The sequence below is a fragment of the Periplaneta americana genome, chromosome 5 (assembly GCF_040183065.1).
Source record: "Periplaneta americana isolate PAMFEO1 chromosome 5, P.americana_PAMFEO1_priV1, whole genome shotgun sequence".
NCBI classification, from domain to species: domain Eukaryota; kingdom Metazoa; phylum Arthropoda; class Insecta; order Blattodea; family Blattidae; genus Periplaneta; species Periplaneta americana.
In genome coordinates, this window is record NC_091121.1 from 103,789,277 (window position 1) to 103,806,444 (window position 17,168).

At 35.4% G+C, this 17,168-nt stretch overlaps 1 pseudogene; it reads left to right on the forward strand.

Moving 5' to 3' along the window:
* The first annotated feature begins 5,977 nt into the window (after positions 1-5,977).
* LOC138700530 (putative nuclease HARBI1) lies at positions 5,978-9,230 on the forward strand (annotated as a pseudogene).
* The last annotated feature ends 7,938 nt before the right edge of the window (positions 9,231-17,168 follow it).

Here is a 17,168-nt window from a genome sequence, read left to right on the forward strand (position 1 = left end):
ATTATTTCCTGGGTTTGAGCCCCGTAAACTTATAATTCTTCATTAAAGACATAAAAATTGCAGGAAAAATTTTAAACTTGTATACACAATGCACATCTTCCGCCAAATTACAGCCTGTAGTTTGAACCCAATGACGGTATTATTCTCTGAGTTCGAGCCTCGAAAATTTATAATTTTTTATTAAAGGAATAAAACATTTCAGGAAAAACTAAAAACTTCTATACACAATGCAAATCTTCCGCCACATTACAGTCTGTAGTTTTAACCCAATGACGGGTCCTGAGTTCGAGCCCTGAAAATGTATAATTGCTTATTGTAGGAATAAAGAATTGCAGGAAAAACCTAAACTTATATACATAATGAACCCCCTCCGTTAAATATCGGACTGTAGTTTGAACCTAGTGAGCGTGTTATCTCCTTAGTTCGAGCCCCTTAAAATTAAAATTCATTAATGTGGGTATGAAGGATTTGCTGGAAAATCTAAAAAAACCTTACATATTGAACCCCTTCCACTAAATTTCAGTCATCACTGTCTTCTCAGTCATTGTTTTATTCTCAGTCTTCTCTTTCCTTCATGAACTGAACTTTGAGACGAGAGAGAGTGGACAGAGGGAAGGCAAAGGGCAGAGAAGGCACAAAAGTGACAGAGTGAACTGAGTGTACATAGAGTGGACTAAAATACAGAGAGTGGACTGTGAGTAGGCCTACAGAGAGTGGAATGAAAGGACAGGCAGTGGACTGAGAGAATAGATGGAGCACTTTGGGGATAGCGAGGGAACTAAAAGAATAGAGAGAGACCAGAGGGTGAATTGAGAGAAAAGAGAGTGGACAGAGAGGATAGAGTTGACTGAGAGAACAGAGAGTGTACTGAGAGGACAGAGTGTGGACTCAGAGGACAGAGTGAAGACAGAGAGTGGACTGAGAGGACTGAGAAGGCAAAGAGTGGACTGATAGGACAGAGAGTGACTGAGACAACAGGGAAGGGACAGAGAGTAGACTGAGGTGACAGAGAGTGGACTGAGAGAACAGAGAGGAGACACAGTGTGGATCGAGAGGACAGAGATTAGTCTGAGGGGACAGAGAGTACAGAATATGGACTCAGGTGACAGAGAGGACAGAGTGGGGTGAAAAACTGAGAGTGGATTGAGTGTACAGAGAGTGAACTGAAAGGATAGAGAGTGGACTGAGAGTGAACTGGGGAAACTGCGATTCAGAATTCTTTCCTCTCAGTCCTCTCTGTGCTCACTCACTGTAATTTCAGTACTCTCTCTTTGATATCGGTCCACTCTGTTTCCTTTCCCTGTTCTACTACCTCAGTCCTCTCTCTCTCTCCTCTCAGTCCAATCTGCGTCTTCTCAGTTCACTCTTTTTCTCCTCAGCCCACTCCATCCTGTCAGTTTTCTTTGTATCACTTTCCGTCCTTTCAATCCACACAATGTATTCTCAATTCACTCTCTGTAATCTCTGCCCCTTCTCTGTCCTCTCAGTCCACTCTCTGTTCTCTCAATATACTCAACATTCTCTGTGTCCACTCTCTTTTCTCTCAGTTCACTTGCTGTTCTCTTAGCTCATTCCCACTCCTCTTGCTCATTCCCTATCCTCTCAGTCCTCTCCCTATCCTTTCAGGCTACATACTGTTGTCTGAGTCCTCTCCCTGTCGTCTCAGTCCACTCTGTCCCTTCATTCCATTCTCTGCCCCTCAGTTTACTCTCTGTACTCTCAATTCACTCTCTGTAATCTCTGTCCACTTTCTGTCCTCTCAGTCCATTTCCTTTCCTCTCAGTCTACTCTCTGTCCCCTCCGTCCACTCTCTGGTCTCTCAGTCTACTCACCATCCTCGCTCTCCACCTTCTTGCCACTCAGTTCAGTCTCTGTTCTCTTAGCTTACTCCATATCCCTCAGTGCTCTATCTATCCTCCCAGGCTCCTCTCTGTCCTCTCAGTTCACTCTCTGTACTCTCAGATCATTCTCTGTCCTCTCAGTCCACTCTCTGTACTCTAATTTCCAGTCTCTGTTCTCTCAGTCCTTGCAAAAGTTTCTACAGCTATAGGACATTTGTCACAGCGTTGTATCAACATGCCAACAACACCTAAAGGAACGGCAAGGGTTAAGCACGGAATTTATACGTTTTCGCGTTTTCCTAACTATATAAGTGCAATTGACTGAACACATGTGAAAATACAATCACCAGGTGGAGGAGATGCAGAAATCTTCAGAAATCGCAAGGAATTTGTTTCAATTAATGTGCAAACTGTCTGATTCTTCCTTGTTGATTCGAGACATTGTGGCTAGGTGGCCAGGCTCATCTGATGACTCACATATTTTTAATTCTTCAAGAATTAAGAGGCGATTTGAATATGGAGAATTTGGTGCAGCCATTGTAGTTGGAGATAGTGGATATGCGGTACAAAATTATCTCATTACACCACTGACAATTACACACACGCCAGAGGAACAATTTTTTCAGGAGGCCATCATAAGGACTGGAAGTCGAGTAGAGAGGAGCTGTGGGGTATAGAAAAGATTTTCTGTTTTAGCTATTGGACAGAATTCAAAGTGTAATTGTGGCAACAGCTATTTTACACAATATAGCTTGCAATGAGAATGAAAATATACCTCCTGTTACTGATGACTAGCTGGATACCATTAACGCTGTGCATAACTTCCCTCAAGCAGCTAACAACCACCCAAATGTAGCAGAAAATAATGTCAGGCGAAACCATCTTATCCATCAGTACTTCCATGATTTGTTGGTGAACCAGTGAAGGAAGAGATTAAATTAACATAAAATAAGTTTCATTCACTGCAGTATATATATATATATATATATATATATATATATATATAACATTGTTTATTATTTATGTTAAAATTGCATATTTTCAAAAGTATATTATAACTTTACTTCACTGGAAATTAAGCATTACCAGCACCTTATCCATCAGTACGTTCATGACTCAAATTTGTTTGTGAATCAGTGAAACAAAGGGACGAAATTAACATAAAGTAAGTTTCATTCACTGTAGTACATGTAACATTGTTCATTATTCATGTTAAACTTGGATATTTTCAAAAGTAGTGTATTATAACTTTACTTCACTGAAAATTAAGCAGTACCCTGTACCAGTAACTTACACCATAAATTATTAAGCCTAAAATTGTTTTTTTTTTTAAATCTGACATATTATCTTGTGTGGTGTAGCTTTAGATGCAACACAACCGTCATAATATAGAATCTAATGATGACATGACTTAACTGTAACTGTGTTGTATAAAATATTACTACTGATACACAAATATTTTAACACATTATAGTGTAATCACAATTTATGTAAAAATCCCACTTTATTTTAATTACGCAGTGATGTTACAAGTTGAAATAAATCTGCATTTGTATCAAAATTATATTAATGTCGGATTTCAATCAAAGAAAGTAACTAATTACTTGAAATATGCAGTGTGTTTATTTTATAACATATAAGAAATTAGCTGGAGGGAATATACTGTCATATTATGTTCATGTCTATTAAAATAATTAGAAATGAAACTAACGATTTATGAACATTTTGATGTCATGTTATAATTAGGCCTAGCCTACTGTTTTTTTCTCATGTATTATTACTAGATTATAAATAAGCCATATATAAATTATGTGATAGGTGATAACATGCAATAAATTTCGTTTTTCAATTGGAATTAAGTTAAACTACCTACTGATTAACTTGTTATTCAATTATTTAAGAAGCTAACATAAATTTAAATATCTTCTGTTTTAAGTAGCATGATAACCTGATGTGATATGTTGAATATGGTATTATTAATACAGTGAATGATATAAACCGAATGACATTATGAAAATATCAAAATGACATCATAACATATTACAACCACTACAAAACTGAAGTTATCAGTATATAAGTTACCTAATGTGATTTAATATGTTAGATTAAATTTTTTTAATTTAAATAAAAAAGAACATATAGACTTGAACAAAATAAACACCATAACTACTTCAAAATCTTGTGATTTCAGTTAGCTGTTTGTTTTAAGGCCCAATTCCCTATTCCTAACATCAAGTTCAAGAATTCTTCTTTTCATCTCATGATCAAACTCCTTATTTTTTTATATGAAGTTCTGTGAGTTTCATCTTCACTCTATGTTCTTCTTTCATATTTATGTTACCGGTACTTTAGATTCATGCTCCATCCTTTGGAACTGAATTTGATCCTTTGTTGCTTGTTTTTGTAACTGCAGAACTTGTTTTTCTTGCCATAATGCCGTAAGTTTCTTTCCTGTCAATGAACTGTCTAGTGATGGTCTTTTCTTCTTTACTAGGAGTGGAGTGGAAGTAGGTTTCCTCAGGTCCCTAATACTGAATTGACTGCTACATGGAATGGCTTCTACTTCATTAATTTGTATATCATCCTGAGATACTATTGGTATATATCTTCAATTACCTGATCAGTGGGATTTGAATCGTCATCTGCGACAAATGCTTGGGATTCAGAAGCTACAGACTTGTACAGATTCACAGATGAAAAGGGAATTACATTGGAATTTTGAATTGATTGGATTTGAGGAGGAAATTGTGCTTTTCCAATGTTTGCAGATGGATGCTCCACAGATGCGAGTAGTGATGACTGGCCAGGACAATCTGAGTCACATACAGATGGTAGCCCCTCAAGTTGTATTGTGCCAATAATCTCTTTTATTTTAATATAAGTTATTATTAAGTTCGGTTGATTCGGACCTCCACCTGCACCTGATGTGTATTTTTTTTATCTTCGGAAAATCTCCTTTTACAGGTCTTTTTGAGGTTTTCGTACTTCCCCTTAAATCTCTTACCAGTACTACAGTTCCACTAATTTCATTGAAACTTTCTGCTAGCTCTTGCCAAGCTTTTTCTATGTCTTTTAAAGATACACTATCGGTTTTCTTACACTCTAGTATCTCTTTCATTGTACTAAGTAAAGAGAGCAGTAAATCAATTTCTACTGGACTAAAATTCTTACTTTTTTCCCTGAATTCTCCATGTCTAAACACAGGACCTTACAGTGTACGTTAATCAGCTTATGATAATCTGATCAAAATTCATAATGGATGATGGAGCAATCATACAGTGCAACCAACCGTTTACTGAAATAAAAATAATACAAGAGGTTGACACCTATTATGAATATTTAGGCCCTGGGTTTAGGTCACTGGAAAACAGGACAGAGCAAATGTTGGCATCCTAACCTCTTTCTTTAACTTTATCCCTTCCATTACCAAACAAAAATTTGAAACAATAATTGTGCCAATTCACCAAACAAAAAGCTGTTTTTATTACATTATTTATAAATATTCATTTTTATTGAGCATGTATTTAACAATTATTTCAACATCCTACTTTAAAATACTTTCTCTTGCTCCCTTGCTCTGGGTATTTGCTCATTCTAGCCAATTATAAATTAGGGCCTGTGAATATTACATAAATAGATAAGGTCACATACTACAATGTTAAAAATAAAAGCTATTTCCCTTAGAATTATCAAGATCCTGGGTACATCAGGTAGGCCTAATTTAGTGGGTTACCAAACACGTTAAAAAGCTGGAAGTTGTCTTCTTGAAATTAATTAAGATCGTGATTTTCGGAGGGAAAGGAATAAACTAAAGGAAATTAATTTTTATATTAAAATGGATCCACACATGCCACCAGATAATGCACATTAACACAAGACACAAATTATTGTACGATCTTGCCTATCAGAGAAAAGTGGATCGAGAACGCTTTCCAATAAATTCAAGAAAACAGCTGATTAAATGATACACAACACTTCACATGGGTATAAATGATTTATTTATTTGTGAAACTAGTAGATGCATTCCTTCTTTATTCGCGTTGATTTGATTATAGCATTAATTCTCTGTAAACAACCGACATCAACACTTGTGGCTGACATATTGAAAATCTGACGCGCCATCAGTAATCTTGGCTCTGATTGGCTAGTTATTCAGTGTAGCGAACACATGAGAAGCCATGGGCATCTAGTGCCAACATTAATTTAAACGGGTGGGCTGTCAGATATTTATGGAGAAAATGGAAGCATGTTTAAACTGAATAGTAAAGTTGAACGGGTTGAATTTATCCCAAGTTTAACTATCTTTGGAGAAAACGGCCCTAAACGATGCAATATAACTGCCGCCATTTGTTATGTTGAGTCTCAGCTATTGTGAAACGTACCTGCTAAAACGGTTTAAGTACATGTTACTGTTGGAGTACCAGCTTTATCTATGGTGTGGTAGCTCCTTTACTTGTCTGTGTCTTGCGCATGCGCAGTGTCCCATCATTGGACTTTGAAAAATTTCTTGCGGGACACTAACTGCAGTTTCTCCATAACTTGTATTCAAACGGACGACCACATACTAATACTAATGCCCGAGTCACACGGGGATAGTTTACAGGAGTCAAGTGCTTGAAGCCTCTAAACTTGACTCTATATTTGTGATCACACGGAGACACTAAACTTGAAACCATGTTTGAAAAAAAGCGCGCGCTGAATGTTGTATTCGTAGTGGTGTTTGAATTCTTGTATTCTGTTACAGTTAATAAAAATCAATAGTGAACTGACATTTTTAGTTTGGTGAATCTGAAGATGCCGCCACCACATATTCAAGCATGTGTGCAGCTAATTGGCGCCTTGTTATTGTATGAATTACAAAATATTCTTGAAAAAAAGGAAAAGAGAACATGGGTCAAGAAATGGATTCGTAGAAGGATTATGCATGGTGCATCTAATACCTTGTTGAAAGAATTAGCTGAAGAAGATCCTGCAGAATACAGGAAACATCTCAGAATGAGTCCTGAGAAGTTTGACGAGCTTCTGACTATGATAGAGCCTTCTATTCGTAAGCAGGATACCGTAATGAGAATGGCCATACCCACCAGAACTAAGTTGGAAATAACACTGCGATATTTGGCAAGGGTGATAGCTTCAAAACCCTACATCATTTGTATAGAGTACCAACTAATACCATATCATGCTTCTTACCTGAGGTCCTGTCAGCAATATTTGATTGCCTGCATTCATACATCAAAGTGAGTAATTAATTACCTGAAAGACCTGATTACAATTCAAAAAAATTATTATAGACTATTTGTATATTTATATACTTTAATAGTAATAACAATAATAATAATAATATGACATCAGAACGTAAATAGATAATTTACCTTTCAATTACATGTACCGTACTGTACTTAATAATTACTAATTTATTACAAATTATCAAAAACATTACATATACAAAACGTTAGATCTAACTAATAGCTACTGGTACTACAAAAGAATGAAAAATAATTTCTTCAGAACAGGAATTTCATTTAATTTTCCCTACTCGCTATGTCTTTATGTTTTAAGATTTAAATATAATCATTTGTATTGATGGAGACCATGGCTTCTTGCAGAATGTCTCTGTTTTCTATAATTGACATGTCACCAGATGATGTTGATGGTGATGACACATATACCACAGATACATCTTGTGCCTGAGAAGGAATTTCGACTTGCAGAGGTAATGTCATGCAGGAAATTCTTTCACGTGTAATTAGACTTTGAATGTTCTCCTGCAGCAGCAAAGCATTTTGGATTGGAAGCTGTTTCAATTGAGCTGCTATATGGTTGGCAAATTGTTGGAATTCGTCTGCTTCGCTGTTGTTGCTCATAACACGCTGGAGATTTGTAATTGCCTCATTCACTGCGTTGATCCCTGTGGTTTTAGCCCTTTTAGAGCTAGTTGATGTTGGTGGAGACGGTTTTCTCAGTGTGTTGTGTGATGAATATTGTAGGTTTACCTCAGGTTCAATGAAAACACTTCCCTCTCCATCAGAGACTTCATCTAGTTCGGTTTTCAGATCCTGCAATTATTATTATTATTATTGAATTAGGACTACAATTATTTTCTAATTCTTTTAGGTACCTGGAACAGAAACTGAATGGGAAGAGATGCAGAATACATTTATGACCCGATGGAATTTCCCTCACTGTTGTGGAGTCATCGATGGCAAGCATGTAAACATAAAATGTCCACCCAGAAGTTGTTCAGAATTTTATAACTACAAAGGGTTCTATAGTATTATATTGTTTGCTTTGGTCGATGGCGAATATTGTTTTCGGTACATTGATGTAGGAAGGAACGGAAGAGCCAGCGATAGCACCATATTCCGTGAATCTACCCTGAACCTGGCAATGGAAAATAATGACCTCAACATGCCACCGAATTCAGTGATAGTTGGAGATGATGCATTTCCTCTTCGAACTAATTTACTGAAACCTTACAGCCGTGTTAATCTTACCTTAAAGCAAAGGGTATTTAACTACAGGCTTTCACGAGCAAGAAGAGTGGTAGAAAATGCATTTGGGATTCTTGCTGCAAGGTTTCGAGTTTTTGGAAAGTCGATAGAAGTGAAGGTAGAAACTGTTGATTTAATAGTGAAAGCCTCTTGTGCGCTTCATAATTGTCTTCGAATGACATCACCCAAACGTTATTTTCCTACAGGATGTGTTGATACTGAGGACAACAACACTGGACAAATAATACCAGGATCGTGGCGCGAAGAAGTGACAGAACTATCATCCGCGAATCGTCTAGGCTCGAATAATTATTCTAATCTTGCATCGCTATTACGAGACCAGTATGCCAATTATTTTATGGGAAACAGTTCAGTGCCTTGGCAATTCAAAATGATTGGTGTTGAAGATGAAGGATGAACATTTTCATAAATAGACTCTGACTTTGAGTGATTTTTTTTTTCTGCTACAAATTATTGCACCAAGAACAGATAGATAAATAATTATTACAATGTAATTCTTCAATAATTATTAAATTGTAATTATTTGCTAAACTCATATTCATTTTATACGATATTAAAATAGTGGACTCACTGTACAAAAGTAAATAAATTAAGTAAAACTTTCCTGCTAATACATTTTTAGTAGGTTATTTTTATTACGACGCTTTATCAACATCTTAGGTTATTTAGCGTCTGAATGAGCTAAAGGTGATGCCAGTAAAGTGAGTCTGGGGTCCAGCACCGAAAGTTACCCAGCATTTGCTCATATTGGGTTGAGGGAAAACTCCAGAAAAAAACCTCAACCTGGTAACTTGCCCCGACCGGGAATCGAACCCGGGCCGCCTGGTTTCACGGCTAGACGCGCTAACCGTTACTCCACAGGTGTGGACTACATTTTTGTTCATGAGTAATGTTTCTGTAGTGGATTAAACGGAACGTAGAGTAATCGGATCTTTATTGTATTAGCGACTGTTGAGATGAAAATTATTCTCAGATATGATTTTAATCAACAATAAAATTGAAACTGTAATAAGGTGACTTACCAAAGTCGATGTAGAAGTTCTGGTAGCAGTCACAAATCTCAAAAACGAATCTGCTTTATCAAACCAAGTCAGTTTAGGCTTATATAAATCTTCAGTCCCAGCTCCACTTTTTTTTGATTTTGCGATTTTTGCTAGTTCTTGGCGGTACTCTGTTTTAAGGGTTTTTAACTTTTTTCGAACCACTTCTACGTCTATGTTTTCGAAACCTTGTTCCATGAGTTCGCTGACTAGTTTCTGGAATAATAATTCCCACTTGTTTTTATTGAGGTAGTCTTTGTCACGTATATTACATAGAAGTTCATACTTCTCATACACTTCCAAAAACTTTATGATATCGTTGGAATTCCACTTAGGGGCACTCATTATTAATAATTATTAATGTACTTTGACAATAGGCCTAAAATTACAAACATTCTACTTGCCAAGTTGCTACAAGTTTGCATTCACACGCGGAAAGTGGTGGAGGCAAGTTGGTCACGTGACGGGAACATGGACACAAAAGTTGACGGGTCATCAACTCAAATTCTGCTACCGCCAAGGCACAACTTGACTGTCTCGACCATATCACACGGGAAAAGTCGAAGGAAAGTAGAGTTGCTCCAAGCACTTGACTCCTGTAAACTATCCCTGTGTGAATTGGCCTTAAGTAGTGACAGACTACAGTCGCTAATCGCGATTACCACACTTGGTCCCATCTGGTCAACAGCTGAATTACTATATTCATTCCCCAATGGCAAGTCTTTCACTTCAAACTCAGTTTCTCCAGTCTTTCCTATTTTCTGCCTTCTTTATTTCCTCATATGATCTATATGATGTAGCTCAATGTCGCCTATGATCTGGTATCTTCTTCTACCCCAAACTCTACTCCTGTTAACCATTCCTTTCAGTGTATCCTTCAGTAGGCTGTTTCTTCTCAGCCAGTGACCCAACCAATTCCTTTTCCTCTTCCTCATCAGTTTCAGCATTATTCTTTCTTCGCCCACTCTTTCCAACACAACTTCATTTCTTATTCTGTCTGTCCACTTCACACGTTCCATTCTTCTCGATATCCACATTTCAAATGCTTCAATTTCCTTCCCTTCATTTCGTCATAATGTCCATGTTTCTGCCCCATACAAAGCACTTCGCTAGTCTCTTCCTTACTTCTTTTTCCAGAGGTCCGCAGAAGCTACTCAGTAAATCTTGCACTTGACTAGTGCAGTGAATTCTTGAATATAGTCATGCATTTTACTAGCAATATTTCGATTCTCTTTTGTGTGACATGGCTCAGTACAGCCCAGTGACTAGTGGCGAGCATAGTTGGTGCTGCTGTACTGTCTGAATTATCCACTTGTTACAGCATCCATGTATTTAATGTGTGCAATAAATGAAAAACTGTTACATAAAGTTTTGAATTTTTCGAGCAGGGAGGGAAACCCTGGCCTAAACCCAACTTCTACAACAGTATATACATTCAAACTTTTGTCCCTCTAATTTTTTTGAGCAGTGTACGAGACATGATGAGGCTCATAAATTTATTTCTCCTCCATGTTAAGGATTTTATCACCCATCTCTAGGTTTGAGCCACAATAATCAGTAGCACGGCAAGCATCCCCCCCCCCCCGAGATATATGAAGTGTGTGAAAAACTTCGCATTTCCTGAAATTGACGACACAGTAAACCTAGAATACTCACATTTAAAGCAGTTTATTTTCAATTAGATGTACGCATATAGAGTCTTAGTTGGTAGGCTGGAGGAAATAAGAACTTTGGGGAGGTCGAGACATAGTTGGGAGGATAATATTCAAACGAATTTGAAGATGGTAGAAACTGGATTTATCTTTCTCAGGAATAGGGACGAATGGCGGGCTTATGTGAGGGCAGCAATGAACCTCTGTATTCCTTAAAAGCTGTGATTTTTCACAAAACTGCTTTCTACGGGGGCATAATTTCTTTTCCCTTATGTAAGACGAACTGCAATTATATTGCAACATGAAAGAAACTTAAAGTCTAGGCCAACATGTTGTGTGTTTTCAGATGTCTACAAAAATACAATCTGATTAATGTTCAGGGAAAACTATTTTATTAAATTAGTTTTGTTATACATCAATGTTCCCTGCAACACAATTATTCAGTAGTAATAATATATTATAATAAAAGTGACATTACAACACCTTAAAATAATTCCATGATGAAATACATATTGGAAATGCCATGAATTATATAAACTCACAAAATAAATTAAAATGACTTAATGATGTCTATGCCATATGACTTAGTTAATCATCAGGTTTAATCAGTGTTTCATAATGGCATTGACTGGCAAATAAACAGTCTATTTTATTTACTTTACTAAAATATCCTCTCCTTTAAGGATGGAATTTAGGATTAGGACTTACATACCAATTGTACATTTATAATGTTTCCTTGGTAGACCTCTCAGTCATTTAGAGCTATCCAATGAAATAAAATATCTCAGCTGTGATGTGGTCCATCTTAGAGTCAGGAATACTATAATGGGAGGATATGCAATAATACAAGGGTCATAATACTTGATTATCATGGCGAAGTATACAAATAACACTGGACGTCCACAAATACCATACATTTTAAGTATATTCCGCAAACTGGATGTAATGAGACTTTATATTGACTATTTTTTAATACAGTAGAACCTCGATTTTCCATCTCCCAGTTATCTGTTTTGCAGATTAATCGTCAATTTTATTTTTAAATAAATGAATGGTATATAAAAACCATAAATCACCAAAGGAAAAAACCTAATGTTAAGAGACACGGCAGTACAAATTTATTACTCCACTGAAATATTGAATGTAATTCACTATCACTGTGCGCGAAGTAGCACATGCATGATGTACAGTATAGCAGACATCCCCAGCCGGGGCAAATCTAGCTTTCAAATGAGGTGCAAGAGTATGTAGAATCTCAGAATATCATGCAGGCACATGCATAAAAGATATTCTACATCACTGTTGCACCTAAATTGAAGAAAAGATCTGCACGGACTGGATATGCCTGATGTATAGTCTGGTTAATGAGATAACACAATGTGTTACATGATGTTAAGAACCGAGACTAAGTATTGCGCCTTATTTATACAGTACTACCAATATTCAAAATCCTGTAGTTCAGGAAGTTACGAATAATGCATTTTTCGTGTTGCAGAAAGCAATTTCGGACATACAAGTTCACAATTTATAAAGATAATGAAAGGCATTCTCAATTTCAAACAAAACAGAATCTGTTTCATTAGAAAACATCCAGTCACAGTTGGCAAGAGCTGGAATTACCGTATTTACCCACGTAATGGATGCACCCCAATTTCTTGCGTTAAAATAAATTTAAAAAAAATCCCCTGCATAATAGACATCTCATTTTAAAAAAAGGTCGTTTTAATGATATCGAAAGTCGTAAGATTGGATGTACTGCTTAATGTGTTCAAATTCAAGTTTTTAAACAACAATGCATGGTACCACTGCAATTGTGATTGGTTTTTTTTTTTACGTGCAAAATATTGGTACTCTCCAATTAAAACATAGTACCGGTACCTATTCTTTGGACATCTGCAGTAATCAGTTGTGTTGATATAATTGTGCTTCGACAATGAAAAGAACCGACCGAAATATTCAAGTTATACAGCAAGTTCTAAGCTGAAAGTTATCAAGCTGGTTTCCCCCCCCCCCCCCCCCACTAAAATTTTTTCATTACATAAAGGATGCACCCTAGCTTTCTGTTATAAAAATCGAAAGAAAAAAAAATGCGTCTATTACGCGGGTAAATACATGGCTAATGAGAAAGGCAGGCTTTGGCATGAATTGGAGTCATATGGTTATCGTGGTCATGGTTATCTTGACAATCGCCTAATATAAATACATGTTCGAAGTTCTAAAAAAACAAAGGAATTGCTATATTAAACTCATATTAAATGTGGATTTATATATAAACTTGTTCAATGTTGCTCATATTATGACTAAGGATGCGACGTCGTGCCGTAGCCTGTATTTCTCGTTAGCCACAGGTATACTACGATTTATTTGGCTCTTCCTGTCATGGATGGAAGATCTACTCCTTCATGATCTGTTTGATAATGATTCTCGTTTTGTTGTACATGTAGGGTGTATGTTGTATATAAAATATTTTATTGTGGATATGTATAATACAATGAACAGTGTAATAATAGTCTACAAAGTAAGGCAAAATTACTTCACAGTTAGGTGCAATGAGTTCTGTTCAAAAGAAATATACCTTCCATCAAATAGTATTGCAGTTAACAATAAACTTTGTGATTTTATTACTGAAGATCAATTTCTAGACTTTGAAACTTACATAACAGTAGTTCTAAATATATAAATATTTCATTTCTTTTCCTTAATTCCATAATAATCAATTGAATAACTATAGAACTACTTTTTGTGAACTACAGCATCATTAGGCTTGTTGCATTTCCTGAAGCAGGAGGAGGATACCATTAACCCAGACATTTTCATGCAAGGAAACTAGATTTTCTAAGCAAAACAGATTATCCATCATTTTCGGTTAACTGTCATCTTTCCATCCATTACAATGTATAACTGAGGTTCTACTGTAATACGAAAGAGCAAGGAATAACAATTTGAAGAACACACACAGCTCGCTATTTTAAGAGTTTTCACATTGTTTTACGAACTTATTTGCAGACTGGCAGTTGAACTATTTCTTATGGTGTAAAATTGGTTTTAATTTTATTTCTCTATAGTTGTGATTTCATTAAGGTTAATGCTTAAAGAAATATTCTTGTCTGAACAAATTAAAACATGACAAAATAATACTTCCGAAAATTATATTTCACAAAACTGAAGTCAGTGGTTCTGAACAACGTATGACAGAATATGGTGATTTACATACAATTACCACCTCGAGATCCCGACAAGTTGTAGGGTCAAGTTCTAGATACCAGGAGGATCTCACCAAGGATATGAACATTTCCACAACCTTGTGGTCTCCATGCTTGATAGAATCAGAGGTGTAAGAGCCACCGGTGGCATGGGAACGAGAGATTAGGTCCACAGGTTTCTTTTCTTTTTCAGTATATTTTTGTTTCTCTTTAGTTTGAAAAAGGAAAAAATTTAACTTCCAAGTTTAACTTTATTTTTCTTCAGGCTAGGTCGAGTTTATTAATAACCCATACGTGTTGGGCATAAATTATTCCAATGCTTTCTCTACTTTTTTTTAAAGAGGTTCACAAGACTCTGGAAAAATATTTCCAGTTGAAAAAATCTGTTGCATCAGAGATCGAATAAAGATCTTTGCAGCTGTATGAGCTATCAAGATGGGATAGAGAGATGAGCATTTATTAAGCCTTTTGGCCTTACCACAGGCAGGTGCCTTTCCAAAATACTGACGAAGAATGTTATCATGTAAATTACACTATAGACCACAGACTTTCCACAACCAAGAGTTGGTCCATCCTTTCTTTGGGCAATTGTAAATTACTGTTTGTGGACAAACAGTGATTATTCGTGCTTCTAGGAATGGGATTCGTGTCCAGCTTTCATATTTAACCACTCCCATGACTAAGGGGGGGGGGGAATGCATATGGATCCTTATTCCACCAAGAATTATGACCCCTATGAAAATATAAGTATTACAAATACAAAGAAAAAAATTCCAGTATTTGTATACCTTTTTGATTAATATGCTGAAGTCCTGACAATACTGTATTATGAACACTTATGGCATTTTGTTATTAATAAATCTAGGACTCCGTACAAGCATTAGCAAAATAACGGATTCAGATTTCAAAGTAACCATACATTGAGAGAGAGAAAATAATAATGAAAGCAGACCTGATCTTCATGCCATAAGAGTTCACAAGACTTTGTAATATATTTTATGTATCTTGCAGTAATTAACAAAAAACTTTTCTGCTGTATTAATATTGGAGACGTGTGTTGCAGTTTCTTCATTCCTAACTAAATTATTCCCACATTGGTACCTGCGTTTTTATATTCCAGATTTATCTACAGTTCTAGACAAATTAAGTATTCTTCTGAAGACACCTGGAAATGTGATAGCCTAATAAATATATGGAGGCTACATAGAAAATTTAATTCTAAAGAAATTGTGTCTGCTCATGACACGTATGTTTAAGGAAATTAAAATTTCCCAGAATTGTCACAGTACTATCACTTATCATCAATCTGATGTTATAATCTGGAAGCTCATTTCACCAAATCATTGAATCCATACCAATGGATCCATATTGAAACTTCACTTTATATTTTGAAATGAAACTAAAAGTTGTTTGGAAGATTCCCAAATAGTAAATCATCATTATCATCCTTCTCCTTCTCTGAGAGCTTTTAAACTTACAATCATGACCTTTCAGAACAAAAACATACGAAACTAAAGAATTAATGTTTGAATATTTTATCAACTGTTAAAAATTATACACAAAATAACATTCTATTGTTTAGCTGGAGTCTTCCATAAAATTATTATTATTATTATGAAAATGGGTACCAATATACAGATATCTTATTCTTTTCAGGTAAATGCTAAAGTGTCACTACGAACATTAATATTACAATACATCAACACCGAATGTCAAAGCAATATCAGATACATTATAAAATGGTGCACTGCAACTATTAAGGCTACAACAGTTATGAAATGACGTTTAAAAATGGAACAAATTAGGCAGGCTGGCAACAATGCTGTTACTAATACTAACAAAAATGTTAGGCATTTTAATGTACTTTTATCTATCTGTATATAGTAAAACCTCATTAAACTGTATATCAAAGAAAAGTGTACAATCAAATAATATAGCATTATTTCTGACCAAAGGACAACACAAAAACTACAAACACCATATATGAAGTACATCATATCACTGATTATAAAATAAAGATCACAAAACACTAATATCTACTTCCTCATTTAGTTGTTTACTAACAATATTGTGCAAATTTCGTGATATTTATCTAAACTCTAGAACATTTGTTTTCTGTGATATGTTACTAAATATTTAAGTTTTAGTGTCGAGTATAGTTATAATATTCCCTATAATACACAAGTGTAACCAAAATAACTATACAACCTTCTACTACCCAACTGAAATAATTAAGTACAGACGGAGTATATTCTTTACATCAAGGGCATATGTGTTGGGAAGATGAAGGTTCATATAGCAACTATGTATGCTTACAATTTATAGTGAAAGAAATAATATAATTATCATATACTTCATAATGAGGTTTCACTGCAATGACAATATAAGTTCCAATAGGAGACAAGAAGTGTAAACTGAAGAAAATTCTGAAATAATTAATTTCACTCACAGGAGGAGGAACTAAAAGAATATAAAGGAAATTATTTCAAACAATCTAGAACAGTGCAAGTTAAATTGATGAAGATACTTACTTTCCGCCGAAGAAATGCATTAACCCAGCTTTGAAAGGAATAATTGATCTTACTTTCGGAAGTATGTTTGGTCCTTTAAATGAAATATGCAAATGAAGCACTTTTCTCTAATACTGAAAGTAAGCAAATGCATTTATGGAATGGGATGTAAAATAAAAATTTTGTATTCATTTGCGCCGTAAAAAAAAAAAAGCAATTACGGATCTGAACAAGATCACTGTCCCAAACTGCGTCATATCAAAAACTCTCTAGGCTTGTCAGTATCAAGCATACAATATCTCGTCAACTTTCACTTACAAATTAAAACAATTGTATATCGAAATGTTTTCATGGAAACTACGAATAATTATTACAATGACCAATTCTTAAACAATCATAATATAGTTGTC